This window comes from Leiobunum rupestre, chromosome 9 (assembly GCF_980474605.1).
Source record: "Leiobunum rupestre chromosome 9, qqLeiRupe1.1.hap1, whole genome shotgun sequence".
NCBI classification, from domain to species: Eukaryota; Metazoa; Arthropoda; class Arachnida; order Opiliones; family Sclerosomatidae; genus Leiobunum; species Leiobunum rupestre.
In genome coordinates, this window is record NC_143392.1 from 6366537 (window position 1) to 6382902 (window position 16366).

Below are 16366 nucleotides of genomic sequence, written 5' to 3' on the forward strand. Positions count from 1 at the left end.
TATATGGGCGCCATGTCGCAATCCCAGATATTACCTTCAATTAACACTATTGTTTCGTTTGGAAGCTAGGCGTTATACTCCATATCCTGGTCGATTTTCGATAATTACCAAATTGTCGATTTAGGCCTAATTCACCCTGACATGATATTCCAAATTTCGAATTAATTATAGATATAGTTTTCTAAGCTAACTCTTGACAACAATGTATGAAATATTGAGGTCATCCGAATTACCGAGATACCAGGTTAGATCTTCACGGATGGGAATCGAAAAGCATTTATTTTAAAACCTTTTGTTGGAAGTGTTAATGGCTAAATAATCGGCGAACTCGAAGACTAGACTGCTGAGCCGATTCAATTGGATTCGGTGGGCCAATGTGGATATTTAGGCGAACAATTACCGGAAAAAGATAAACCACTCTATCTAAAAAACTAATATTAAATACATTAAAAAGCCTTTTGCCAAATTAACCGGTTCAATTAAAATTCGAATACCAAGCGTGATAAAATTAGAGTTAATATTATCATTTCTTCATCTTAAATTCCTTTAGGATTTTTTCCTGAATCCTATATTTGTTGGTGTTTATAATCTCGAATGTATTTAGGTGAAAAAATAAGGTGGCAACTTTAGCCTCAGTTTCACATGATTTGGGAAACAAAAACTAATGCATGACCAGAAATTCGTCACGAATGTTTGAAACGATTCTGTCAATCTTTAAATATACTGCTTAATAATAATAATAATAATCAGCTAGGCTAATACCCAAGGCACCACCTTAGGCCTAAGTCATCGAGTGACTTGCAAGAATTAATTCAGGTACCTAAGAATATCTTACTAAACTCTCGCATACTTCGTCTCCTTCCGATTTCCTTACACACCCAACAAGTGTAGGTTTATGTTTAGCGATTAAAAAGTTTACCAACTTTTGTGATGAAATATTCTACGGTTCTACCAGGTGCTACCGCTACTGAACATATCCTTAGGCACCTGGATGCATTATCTTAGAGCACTGTGCTGCCTGTTAACCTGAATCGAAAGTATATGAATTATCTCAGAGCAATGTGCTGCCTGTTAACCTGAATCGAAAGTATATGAATTATCTCAGAGCACTGTGCTGCCTGTTAACCTGAATCGAAAGTATATGAATTATCTCAGAGCACTGTGCTGCCTGTTAACCTGAATCAAAAGTATATGAATTATCTCAGGGCACTGTGCTGCCTGTTAACCTGAATCGAAAGTATATGAATTATCTCAGAGCACTGTGCTGCCTGTTAACTTGAATCGAAAGTATATGTATTATCTCAGAGCACTGTGCTGCCTGTTAACTTGAATCGAAAGTATATGTATTATCTCAGAGCAATGAGTTGCCTGTTAACCTGAATCGAAAGTATATGAATTATCTCAGAGCACTGTGTTGCCTGTTAACCTGAATCAAAAGCTTATGAATTATCTCAGAGCACTGTGCTGCCTGTTAACTTGAATCGAAAGTATATGTATTATCTCAGAGCACTGTGCTGCCTGTTAACTTGAATCGAAAGTATATGTATTATCTCAGAGCAATGAGCTGCCTGTTAACCTGAATCGAAAGTATATGAATTATCTCAGAGCACTGTGCTGCCTGTTAACCTGAATCAAAAGTATATGAATTATCTCAGGGCACTGTGCTGCCTGTTAACCTGAATCGAAAGTATATGAATTATCTCAGAGCACTGTGCTGCCTGTTAACTTGAATCGAAAGTATATGTATTATCTCAGAGCACTGTGCTGCCTGTTAACTTGAATCGAAAGTATATGTATTATCTCAGAGCAATGAGCTGCCTGTTAACCTGAATCGAAAGTATATGAATTATCTCAGAGCACTGTGCTGCCTGTTAACCTGAATCAAAAGTATATGAATTATCTCAGGGCACTGTGCTGCCTGTTAACCTGAATCGAAAGTATATGAATTATCTCAGAGCACTGTGCTGCCTGTTAACTTGAATCGAAAGTATATGTATTATCTCAGAGCACTGTGCTGCCTGTTAACTTGAATCGAAAGTATATGTATTATCTCAGAGCACTGTGCTGCCTGTTAACTTGAATCGAAAGTATATGTATTATCTCAGAGCAATGAGTTGCCTGTTAACCTGAATCGAAAGTATATGAATTATCTCAGAGCACTGTGTTGCCTGTTAACCTGAATCAAAAGTTTATGAATTATCTCAGAGCACTGTGCTGCCTGTTAACTTGAATCGAAAGTATATGTATTATCTCAGAGCACTGTGCTGCCTGTTAACTTGAATCGAAAGTATATGTATTATCTCAGAGCAATGAGCTGCCTGTTAACCTGAATCGAAAGTATATGAATTATCTCAGAGCACTGTGCTGCCTGTTAACCTGAATCGAAAGTATATGAATTATCTCAGAGCACTCTGCTGCCTGTTAACCGGAATCGAAAGCATATATATGAATTATCTCAGAGCACTGTGCTGCCTGTTAACCGGAATTTATTCTGATCGAAAGTATATGACTAGATTTAAGTCATTTTTATTGTCTTTTTCAAAACTGTATGAAATGAAGGAACGCGTAATTTCACAGCAAGAAGTGGTGGTTTCGAAAAGATAGACTAAAATGAAAACCAAGATAATAATTTTAATCGCATTTCGTGCATCGAAAATGAGTGCAGGGGTTGAAAGGGGTGAAGAAGTAAATAGGTTGGCCCTTCCCTTTCGTCAGTCTGCTGCGGGGAACGCTCTCTTTGACCTCAACTCAACCCGCAGACGGAACAATTTTCTCATCATCAGCTCCTCTTTATAGAAAGGGAAGTCATCTTTTCCTCAAAATTCCAGGGTACACCGGAAGAAAGGCGGTATTTGTCACGACTGACACGTCAGCTACAATTTCTTCCACCGCGCGTACGCCTTTTGACGCAAATTGAAAACTATCTTCGCCGCCTTCGCAATAAGAACGATAAACATTCATACTTTCCTTGGATAACTTGGCGAAAACTGAGAAGTTTGTATTTTTTTAAAAATGTGAAAAGTTGGATCAATGCGATCTTTACGAAAGACCCGAGCAATTTAGAAACTATTACACTAAGCAACGCAATATTAAAATTCTTAGGTGCCGACAGAAATACAAGAGGTTATACTACCTTTAAGGACCCATGCTTTCTTTTAATTTTATGTCCTGTATAAAATGCTTTTAGTTTGGTATTTTCATTCGTAAATCTATAATCTAGTGCCTAAAATAATTTTGACAATTTTAAACTCAATAATTAATATCCGAGTTCAGAAGCAGGATTCGCGCAGAAGTGGCGTACAAGTTGAGGTACTTTTTCAAAATATTAAAGGTAATTTTCTTCACTAATCAACTTAATCAAGATTGTATATTTTTTGCATTGCTCGTAATCCACCTCACGCTCTAACCGTAAACCCCTGCCCCCTAAATAAAAATAAATCAGCCAGGCATCTCATTGGTTCTTTAAAACTGACGACATCCAACCATGATGGCCGAGAATCATGTCAAAATAGTTATTATTATTGTAAAAGTTAAGGTGAGACAACTAACGAAAATGCAACATGTTTGAAAACTGTGATAAAACTATTCTATTCACTTGTTTAATCAGTGGCGTAGCTAGCATGGGTGGCACCCGGTGTTGATATCATGGTGTGCTACTTACTAATCAAAATGTAAAAAAGTTTTTTTTTAAATTTCTCTAGTTTGTGTTAGTTTTTATTTTTTTCACGGATGGTGTCACCGAGGGGCAGGTCACTTCCTTGATTAACGACGCACCCCTCGAAAGATTAAATCCGATTTAATCGTGATTATTTTGATTAAATTCAATTTAATCACGATTATGTTGATTAAATAACTTTTAATTCCTAATTAAAATGTTTAAATCTGATTTAATCATTTTAAACGATTAAATCTGATTAAATTGATTAAATCCTAATTGAAACGATTAAATCGTGATTAGAATGAGCTGATTAGAATAGTTTAATATGTGATTAGAATTATTATTTCGTATTAACCACTCTCGATAAAATCTCGATTCGACCGATTCTATTGATTAAATCGTGATTAAAATGATTAAATCTAATTAAAATGATTAAATCTAATTAAAATGATTAAATCTAATTAAAATGATTAAATCTAATTAAAATGATTAAATCTAATTAAAATGATTAAATCTAATTAAAATGATTAAATCTAATTAAAATGATTAAATCTAATTAAAATGATTAAATCTAATTAAAATGATTAAATCTAATTAAAATGATTAAATATAATTAAAATGATTAAATATAATTAAAATGATTAAATCTAATTAAAATGATTAAATATAATTAAAATGATTAAATCTAATTAAAATGATTATATATTTAATTAAAATGATTATATATTTAATTAAAATGATTAAATCTGATTAAAATGATTAAATCCTGATTAAAAAGATTAGATCATGATTAAAATAATTAAATCTCATTTAAATCGTGATTAGATTGATTGAATCGTGATTAGATTTTTTATTCTTGATTACCCTGATTTAATCACGATTACCCTGATTTAATCATATTACTATGATTAAGACGCACCCAAAATTTAAATGACCTGCCCCTCGGGTGTCACCACCAAAACGGATCCAAACGGGTGGCACCCGGGGCGGCCACAACCTCCCCTAGCTACGCCACTGAGTGCAATATTATCTTTACACGGGAAAATAGATATTTGATGAAATGTTAAATCAACCTGTTCGGCCATAGTGGAAACGAATTGAGGATATAGAACCACAAGTTTGAAGCGGGTCTGAGTACAGTTTGTGGGCCAAGGGCGTTAATTTAGCGTCGCTTTTATAACGTTAATTTAGCGTCGCTTTTATAACGTTAATTTGTGGATACATTGATTAAATAGGTGAGGAGCCACCGGTGACAATAAACCACTCTCCTCAGCAGACTGGCTAAGGATGCCACTTTTTATGCCGTATTTTTTTGATGATTTCCCATCGCGGGGGAATTTAGTGAGTCAAGGAAATTCAACGTCTTTTTTTCTTTGATACTGTCTGTCTCTTTTTGTTGATTATGAATGACATTTTCTGTGGGGTAGCGTTTTGGAACTATTAAAAACCGCTTGAGCTTCCCCCCTCTAACAACTTTTAGTTTTTACGCGATTTCAACAGATTTCTTTTCACCGCGTTAAAAGTAACAAGAGGTGACGCAAATTATTGTCGTAAATGACCCTTTCGTCCTGGGCTGGATATTATAACCAATTATATTAATTGCGGACCCTCCTAATGGACGCTTAATAGTGGTAATGATTCCCAATCTACGACTCTCTTTGAAACTATCTGCGAACGAGAGTGCCCAAATTCCCACATCGTTTCGTTTAACGGAGTGTTTTCCTTTTGATTTCTTAAATACATATATTAAAATTTCGCTTTGATCAAGGTATAAAGTCAGGGACGTTCCTTGAGTGGTGGAACATAGAAGGGTTCCCACAATAATTTCGGTCACTTTTTTATGATCTTTTTTGATGACGATTGGTTTCATCTTAGACCAAGAAACACAGGGACGTCGCACGGTAGATATTTCGCGTCCGAAGCTTCGTTTCTGCTGCCTATTTCCTATTTATCTCGCGCTGTGTCGCTAGTAGCGAAGGTGAGTCAATTTTTATTGGCTATTTGAGTCACGTGCACAGCCCTACAATCTGTCAGCACGTGGCCTGCAACAGCGTGGCTCCAAAAAACAAAATTTCTGGTATGTTTTTTAATATTTGTGTCCCTAAAATATTAAAAAAATATAAAATAATTTAAAAATATGTAACTCTTAGCTGATTATATTTTTTCAAGTTCTTTAAAAAACGTTATTTTTATCTCTCATGGATGGCGCCTATTGACTACCACAGCCGCAACAAAGCCCCGCCGAAAAATAAAGCGTTGGGTATGATATGAGCGAGACGTCCCTGTGTTTCCTGGTCTAAGGTTTCATATTAATAATCCGGCGAAAAATCTCGCTAAATTCCTCGAAACAATAGGCCATTCTATAAAATACTACTTATGTGATTATTTACTTTTGTGTATAGAGAGGCCGAAGGTTTGGACCAATTTTTCATGAACGAGAGCGGATCATAAAAGGTTTATCTGGTAATCCTGCCAACCTAGTTGTCTGGATAAATAGTAGATTTTTGATCAAAATCATACTCATTTAACAGTTATAGTTTTATACAAACCATTATTAATAGTTAATTAACTATATCTCATTGATTTTGTAAATAGTTAATTTATAAACGTACTATATTTTGAAATATACTATCTTCACGTAGGCTACCTTAGCTATATTTTGAAAATCGACTTTATGGGTGACGCTTCAGAAAATACCATTCAAATGAAAATTTTTAAGTCCAAAGAATAAATGCGTTTGTAAGTCCTTCTGAAGTAGCGCTATGTGGTCTTTGTGAAAGTATTTGGCCTGGTTGGCTAGGTATTTATAGAATGGTCTATTAGGATATATTTGGTAAAATCGAAGGTCCCGCTGAATTCTACCCCCTTCGGTACACCCCTGTATAAACTTTATAATTTGTTGTTTTGTAGGAAGTAAATTTTAAAACATTTTAAGCGTTTTATTTTTAAGGACATTTTTTAACTAATATCATTAGGCTTATTAGCTTCCGTACAGGCTGCGGAGACAGGGACTGGACCCCGGGAAACCAATACATTCGGGCCCATAGAAGGATTTTGGGGTTCCTTTCATAAAGCTGGCAAAATAATTCTAAAATTTTTAAATTCTATGCACTCTGTTCAAAATTTGAGTAGAAATTTAATGAATTTAAAGTTAATTCCCAAACTTAGAATTTTTAAGTTTTCAAGTTAGGCCATGCTATTACTTGTCTAGGCCACTGGCCCCGCCCCTATTTGGGCCTTTATTACTGGAAATAACTAAAGAAACTTGCGAAAAGGGTCGAAAACCCGGGCCCACAAGCTGCATGGGCCACATAATTTGTACCGGCTTCCCCTTAAAGACAATTATTGTCTAGGTTAACGGTAATAGTTAGTGTAGGGAGCTGTTGGCTCGCGTGGCTTGAAGGGATTGCCACCAACCTCGAACGCATTGTAACCCGGCCACCTGAATTAAGGGCTTCAAAAGTCGCTTGATGACTTAGGCCTAAGGTGGTGCCTTGGGTATTAGCCTAGCTGATTATTATTATTATTATTATTATTATTATTATTATGTAATATAGAGAACGGGTTCCTACAAACTAACCAATTTGTTTAAGAACTAGCATTTAGTTCTGTACAGACAGACTAAATCACGAACAAAATAAGCTAGTACATTGAAATAAGAATATAAGACGCGACTGACCTAAACTGAATAGCGGTCAGATGTAAGAAATGACGCGTAGGGATAGCAAACCAGATGTGGCGCAATTAAAAACCAAAGAACCAAGAGTTTCTTCTTAATCCACGAGCCGAATAAATTATCAATATTTCATTAATCTCGCTCCACGCTCGACAATATAGGTTGCAAATTGAATACGAGATGGGTCTCAACATTAAGGTCAGGGGTCAGCGGGTTAAAAGCCACAGACGCGCCTGTTTCCGCTTTCAAGTTTCTTCCTTTATTTATAAGATACCTTTTTTATTAATACGTTATTAGTCTTTCTAGCGCGCCATCAAGCGGAAATTTGAGACAGATCGAGGTACGCGTGAAAAACATGCAAATTTCCGAGAGACAGATGGAGTATAATCACTTCATTCATTCGTATTTAACGTGAAAAGACGCGAATAAGCAAACCTGTATTCTACAATTTCTTGGCCCCAGGGGATGAGGAAATAAAACTCTTTTAAAAAATGCGTTTCAAAAAGAATGCATACGGGTTAACGGAGAATACGTAGTCGCAACTTTCGCCACGGTTTGCATGATACCCCGGATTTATTCCCCGCCTACAAGGTGAGAGAGCGCGCGACTGTACTGCAGTGTCTTCCCCCGTTTACAGGAGGAAAGTGGAAAAGATTGCACACCCAAAGACGGACGGGCGTGGTTTGATTTCCCGGGAATCACGAGGAGCCATATTCTCCGTTAACCTCAAAATATTCTTGTTTTCAATTGGAACTCTAATGGGTTATTAATATAAAAAAAGGGAAAATGAAAAAGCCAGTGTTTTCAAATGGATATTTTGGAATACAAATAATAATAGACAATACCTGATGCGTCTTTATATTAATAATAAACTCGAGGGTTAAAGAAATACTCCCGATCGACTAAGACGAATAATAAAGTAAATATATATTATTGAAAACAATATTATTAAAATAACGGGTTCGGATGGAGATTATAAACAAAACCTAACAACAATTGAGTGAGATTTAGAAGGATGCAAAGTATAGGAATTACAGAATTTGCTGTCTTTGATTGCCTTCGAAAATATCGTTGCCTTAGTTTAAAAATGTCGTAACTTGGCAAGCTAAAGTTACGACATTTTTAAACTAAGGAAATTAATTACAGGAATTACAGAATTTTATATCTTTGATTTCCTTCGAAAATAGCGGCAACTTAGTTTAAAAAGTTGTAATTTGGGAAAAATTAAAGCTAGAGTTACGACATTTTTAAACTAAGGAAAGGAATTACAGAATTTGCTGTGTTTGAAGGCGTTCGAAAATATCGTTACCTCAGTTTAAAAAAGTCGTAACTTGGCCGACTTGTAAAAACGTCGAAAGGAATTAACTTTTAAGGAGTATTTAATATTAATTATCCGATCTTAGCGACAAGCCGAGGGGGGCCGGATTGGAAGAGGATAATCCGTTGACGTTATCTCTTTAAGGTGCCGATGCCGCCAGTTTTTTCAATCCCAGTGACATACTTCGGCACGAAAAAGGGATCGGCTTAGAAAACTTTCACTCGGAAAAATGTGATTTATAGTTTAGACATTTCAAAGAGGAGGACCGGCCATATTCCAGCGATCAGGAGGTTCCAGTTTGGGAAGAACCAAAAATCTCAAATTTGTGTATGGTGCTTATTATTTTTAGATCTGTGTACAAACTTGTAGCTTTGACTGTACTATACTGATTACGTAACTGATTACAGAATTAGCATATCCAAAGGCTGTACTCAATTCGTATGCCTGTAATCTGTTTACAAAATTTTAGAAAGTTGCTAACCACTCGTTTTTAGAATATTTGTAGATTTAAACTAATATTTTAATAAATATTATTTTTTTCTTAAATGGCATGTTGAAATTCAAATTATTATAAGAACTTAACTTATTTGTTTAATTATCGGTATATAGGAATTATTTATTTTGAATTATTATTTGTGGATTTAAATTAATATTTGATTAAATATTATGTTTTCCTTAAATAAATGTATATGAGGAATAAATTTGCATATTTAATAAATAAATAAATTTATTAAAAATGCAAATATAACGAAGTCGTTTTTATTCCTCATAATCATCAACGCATATTGCACTTGCAACATCTTAAGCCTTAAATAAATGTTGAAATTGATATTATTATAAGGACTTAGCTTATTTTTTAAATTATCCGTAGATAAGGGTTAATTATTTTGGATTATTATTTGTGGATTTAAATTAATATTTGATTAAATATTATTTTTTTTCTTAAATAAATGTTAAATTCAAATTATTATAACGATTTAGCTTATTTTTTATTATCGGTAGATAAGGATTATTTATTTCGGATTAATATTTGTGCATTTAAATTAATATTTGATTAAATATTTTTTTCTTAAATGAAATGTTAAAATTGAAATTATTAAATGTGTACCTTATTTTTTTTGGATAATAATTTCGGGTCTATTAATTATTTCAGATCAATATTTATGAATTTCAATTAATTTATTAATATATTTTTTTATGATATTGTTAAATTGAAATTATAAGCATAATTTTTTTTACTATAAGTGGATAATATTTTCAGATTTAATATTTATTTTGGACTAATATCTCAATTAGTATTTCATTCAATATTATACTATTATTAAATGAAATTGTTAAACCGAAATTACTATGAGAATTAAATTATGAGCTTAATTTAAGTTTTTATTAGGGATGCACCGATATGGTTACAGTCGATATATCGGCTATTCGTGGCCGATAATATCACACGATATATCGGCCGATATTAAAAAAGTTATCAATCATAACAGTACGTACATATTTTATATCACAAATCGAATATCGTAGTTTTTTATTTGTTTAAACTCGTAACCTCCTGTCTAAGAAAAGGTATGATCTGGCGTCTGAAGTTTGTCGTACGTGGCGCGCGGCCAATCAAATCAAATATTCTCATTAGTTAGTTCATCGAGAATTTTCTTATTATTTAATGTTTTTCTGAAAATATTTTTCTAATACCGTTATCAGCCAATATCGGCTTCGTTTAAAGGCCTAGAATTTCTTCTGCCTGTTTTCCTTTAAATTTGCTTTCCTCCCAAACAAATACCCTGGTGGTAGGCCAACGTGTTCTGCGGTTGGCCCACCACCAGGATATTTGCGCGGCGGGAAGAAAACCTAAAGGAAAACAGGCAGAAGAAATCCTAGGCCTTTAAGCCGATATTGGCCGATACCGATATTATAAAAATAGGCTGATATATCGGTGTATCACTAGTTTTTATTATGTAAAGAATTTTAACCCCAGGAAGAATCCAATATTTTCCGCTGTAACCTGTGGCGCTGCTTAGTGATTTGTTACGGAATCAATCCGTCAAAGTGTTGGAATCTACCGTAAAGAATGCGCTGATGATACTCCCTTTAAGTGGATTTGAAAGATTAAAATTACATTAAAGTACGATTATTTTATAGAAATGAATAACCTCATTAGATTTAACCTAAAAAGAAATGAAATAAGCTTAACTGAAATCAAAAACACAGATGCAAACAGCTCGAGACAGATGTCGAGAGAAAGAAAGGTTTCGCGTTAATTGTGAGAACACAACCAGAATTCGGTTGATTCCGGGACGCTACCTAGTGGCCATTACGCGCGCCGGGGGTTATCTTTAAAGGCATCACGATTTGTATGGAGATTCCGTGACAACGTTTGAATTGCCCGGAATTAATGCAGCTTCAGAATTGAAACTTATACACGCTTTGCTCGCTTTACACGTACCAGAAGTAAATAATATATCTATTACCATAGAAGTATCCATTTAGGCAGGAATTCATACCTCTAACTTGGAATGGTTATCCGGCCGTATTCCCTATGGTAAGATCTCGGGGACCGTTTTCAGTGACGTCTATGTGAAAAAAAAATCGCCCCCTCGCACGCGTCTCCCCTCTTTAGGAGTTTTTACCCCTTGCAACCTCCCGTTTTTAAAACTGTAGTTTTTTGTCGTTCGACTCCCCGGCCATTTCGAAATTTAGGGGTTGAAACCCCACCATTGATAGCGACGGGTTAGCTCGCTCTCCCGACCTCTCCATGTGGAAGGATTAAGTCCGGTATTGTTAGCGCTGTCAAAATTGTCAGCAGTTACAATGCCGTTGAGAACCGCGAAGTCCGAATGACGAGGTGACCGTCGCTATCAATAGAGCGATAGCGAAGGGAAAAGCCAAAAGATGTTTGAACCCTTTTTCGACACTGGGGGATGAAATTATCTGAAACTAGGATTTAATACCATTGAAAATCGTATGAGAAAACACGTATGCTCTGACGTCAAAATGATGGAAAAAAAAAACGGTCCCCTAGATAGAGACGGAAATCGGGCGAGATAACCATTCCAAGTTAGAGGTATGAATTCCTGATTTAGGTTATAGACATCTGCTCCGATGTGAATGCCAAATGGGTTACATTGGACAAACTAAACGATGTCTAGCAGCTCAAATTAAAGAACACGAATCAGACTTAAGACTCAAAAGGCCCAAGGCGATTGTAGAACATGTATTGGGGGGTCCTTTACATTCCATTAATACGGAGCAAGTAAAATTAATCATGAGGGAACATAACCCTTTCAAACTAAATATTTGGGAATCGGTGGAAATCATCAAATTGAAATTAGAAAACAAACTCATTAATAACATAGATGGCCCTGCGCACGAATTGGGTGTCACAATATATTATGTTGTTCAATTCCAAACGCTAATATATTCCGTGTGGTGGTTCCTCGTTCTACATCGGTTTTTGTGGTTTTATCCTGACGGTTAACTCACTGCGAGGTTTACTCAAATAGTATTTACTCTGTCTATCGCCTCAGACGAGATCTTGTTATTGTTTCAATTGTTAATAGGTGATTATGAAAAATAATTGCGCGCAGAGGCTCACGGGAGTTGGTTATTTTTTGACAAAGCGTCGGCTGCTTAAATTCGTCTGCACCTACCGAGGCCCGCGGTCGTCCGCGTTTAGTAAAAAGCACCAACCATGGATTGATTGTTTGAAAAGTTAGTATTTTTCTAAAATTATTAAAAATACATAAAGTTAACAAATTTATTATATATTTTTTTTATTTCTTATAGTTCTAGACCAAGTATTGATAAAGAAACAAGAAGAAATAGAAGACTCAAGGTTATATAAAAACTTGTCTAGGTTAACGGTAATAGTTAGTGTAGGGAGCTGTTGGCTCGATCTCGTGGCATGCAGGGCTTGCCACCACCCTCCTACGCATTGTAACCCGGCCACCTGAATTAAGGGCTTCAAAAGTCGCATGATGACTTAGGCCTAAGGTGGTGCCTTGGGTATTAGCCTAGCCTAGCTGATATTTACATACATGTTTCCATTATTCCTGAAAAAGAATTAAAATCAATTTGTATAGAATTTAAAAATATTTCATTTAATAAATCAATTACCGTAATTTAACGACTTTGCGTACTTCTCTCAAAACGAAAAACGAAAAATCCTTTCGATTGAACAATGAAATAATAGAAATCTCGCTAACGAATTTACAAAAAGGGCTAATTTTGATACTTTCAACTTGGTAGTACTTAACCAAATCACGTGACCACCGATATTTTTCATAATCACCTATTAGCCTGACGACGACACTGGTGTTTGGCGTCGAAACGGCCGTAGCTGTTTTTATAATAAAACCTTTTAACTTGTACAACAGTGGTTTTTTCTTATTTTTAATTTCTAAATTATGTACAAGATTTGTCCTTCATTGAGTTAATTGACATCGAAACTATAAAGTCTAGGGGGGCTGAAAAGATGGTAGTCACGTGACTTTGTGGAGAACGCCATCTATCCTAAGAAATACGAACTATTATTTATTTTATTTTGCTAATGGCGGTTTAAATTTTGATCGATTCATCTAAATTATTTAATTATTATTATTGTTTAGAGCATTTTGTAATAGAAAAGTGGAAGTTAATTAGCTGTCTGCAGTGTCTGGAAGGAATAATTTTTTCTTTACCGCCGCACGGCCAGCTATGAACACGAGTTACCGAATCGAAGTTGGCTGTGAAATGGTAGTCACGTGATTTTGTTTTACCATTTTAGCAAGTTGGTGAAGACCAAATATATTTTATAGTTTCACCTATTCAGTGATTTCAGTCTCACGTGACACGACGTCATAATCGCTTTTTCCCATAGAGAAAAAAACCGCACAAAATGGCGGCCATAGCCAAAACTACGAGGTGAAATGACTCTATTGGTTTCCAATGGAACTGGCTTAAAACTCGGTACAGTTTTTAGGTTTTTTTTGTAAGTTTAATATGCTGATAATAGTTATAAATAATGAGAAAGACTTTATTAAATTTGCATAAAATCAATCATTGATTCTAACTAATTAAATATGCAAATCTAACGACGTCTCTCTCCTTTTTAATAACCAAATAGTGAGTGTAGGGAGCTGTTGGCTCGCGTGGCATGAAGGGCTTGCCACCACCATCCTACGCATTGTAACTCGGCCACCTGAATTAATGGCATTAAAAGTCACTCGATGACTTAGGGCTAAGGCGGTGCCTTGGGTATTAGCTAACTTGGGCATAAGTTGGTACCTAGCTGTTTATGGTGGCGATTGGTATTTTCACATTCTCACGGTTGAGCATTCACCGTCTATAAGAAACATATTACCATAAGTCTATAATATTGTTTCAAAGTTTGTCACTTTGGAGAATTTTTACCGAGACCTAGTGACGTCATCACAAGAATAAAATCTCCCTCTAGCGAGACGCTGTCAAAGGCTTCGTGTGACCCGTTAGCGAGCGGACGCAAAACGGCGACGAAACCCGTAATGCAGATCGTCTTGTGAATAGCACTCAAGAAAACTTTTGCATGTGAAGAATAGGTAGTGTCACACTTATGTTAGAATACTATACACTTATGATATTACCAATAACTATGAATATTAGCAAACATAATAATCAAACTGATTTTTAGAGCTATTGCTCAAACAAGGTTTAGTTCAGTACAGAGCTTCCTAGTGTTTAAATATTCCCCAAGTGAAATAAACTACTACCAAGGATGACAATATACTACTCAGTTCGGTTGCAAGTCCAAGTTGGAGCTGCGTGGATAGTGCATGGACCAATAATCTAAGGGGACTTAATGTTCCCGATATTTTGACACGGTAGGCGTGGCCTAAATCGGAAGGTTTACGGAGGTACACTAGCCGCTTTGAAGCGCCTTAAGAATTCTGTTCAACTATCACTACGAGTGGCTTAGTCGGGGCGACAGTACGGGCGAGAAAGTTAGTTAGTTCATTAAATTTTTTAAGTTTAGAAATTAAATGGATTCCAGAGAATGTGATTAAAAAACCTCAGCCATACGTGGCTTACTGGTTATTTTTACTTAACACAATGGTTAATTATCATTACTTAAACTTTAAAAACCCAATTTCAAAAACAAAAGGTCTGAAACTTACTAAGCCTAATCATTTAACCGACAACAACGGCGCCATTTTGTGAAAATTGAACGCGAACGCTCTAGCTTCTCTACGAAACTACGCCGGAAATCGACTTCAGCGATGCCAAGTTTGTCCACATTGAACTAAAGTTATCCGTGATTTTCCTATTCCCAGTATTATTCACGCGTGCCTTTTAAAGCCTGAACAATGAGTCCCCTTTACTTAGATTCTTGGTCCATGGATAGTGTCAGTGTCGAAAAAAGGTTCAGTAGGAAGAAAATTAAAGATATTACTTATTTTTATTACGTTACGTATGCTTCTACTAACGTTGTAAAATGTGGAAATTAAACAACGTAGTGATCCCTATATGGTGTATTTTTGGTTTTTTTATCAGCTAGCCTTATACCCAAGACACCACCTTAGGCCAAAGCGAGGGGTAAGACACTCTGCGAACTCGGTGTACACAGTACTAAATGGAACTCACGAACTCTTGAAAATATGTACCTTTAACAGTACTAAATGCACGAACTCGGTGTACAGATTATCTGAGACTGTCTTACCCCTCGGGCCTAAGTCATCAAGCGACTTTTGAAGGTGGTCGGGTTACAAAACTTACAATGCGTATAGGAGGGCGGTGGCAACGCACTATGCATGCTATTTTTCTTCTCAAACGCATTTTGAACAAGTTGGCAAGCCAAAATATACCTCTCCTCGGAAGAGTTTTTAATTTTCAGTGAAGCGTAATTGTATCCGTGTTCCTGCGGTAGAACGCTCACCTGTCGTGCAAGAGGGCTCAGGTTCGAGTCCCGGCCGATTAAAAAATTATACTACACCCAATGACAAAAAGAGGGTGCTTTTGGAAAAACCTTTTCCCTGATTCTAAGAAACTGGGTACGCAGTGATTACCCTTTGCCCCGAAAATGTGAACGCGTTCACAGGCCTGACAGACAGACCCACAGACAGACAGACAGACCCACCCACCCACAGACAGACAGACAGACAGACATGGTGGTTGTATAACCCCTCCTAGGAAACAAAGTCCCCTCGGAGAGGTAAAAATTAGCGATAACCTGCGAAAGTACGTGTTTCAAGGGAAAAGCATTAGCAGACTAGAGAGAAGAACACTTATCTTGAAAGTGATATTTATATACTACTGCGTGTAGCAATGTTAGCGTATAATCGCGTGTCTGGGATGAAAATCGTAAAAAGTGGGGCCTTGATAAGGTAAACTTTTGATGTTTTCGCCGAAATCGAGGGTAAAAGATGTAACGATCTAGAGCCGGTCGTTGAGGAGAACTTACTCCTTAAAAGGGACCCCCGCCGTTAAATTTATTTGCCAACTTCTTCGACGAGTATCTCCCGCAACATCCACTAAATCTGCACCCTTCTCTGAATTGAAACCGGATGTCGGCTTTTGTATACACTTACATGTAAGCGGATTTCAAAATAGATATTTACACTCGCGAAATATTTGGGCTTTCCAAATTTTGGAAAGTTATTAAACTGGGAAATTCTGAAAGTTATTAGATTGGGAAATCTCGAAAGTTATAAGATTGGGAAATTTCAAAGGTTATTGGATTGGGAAATTTCAAAAGTTATTT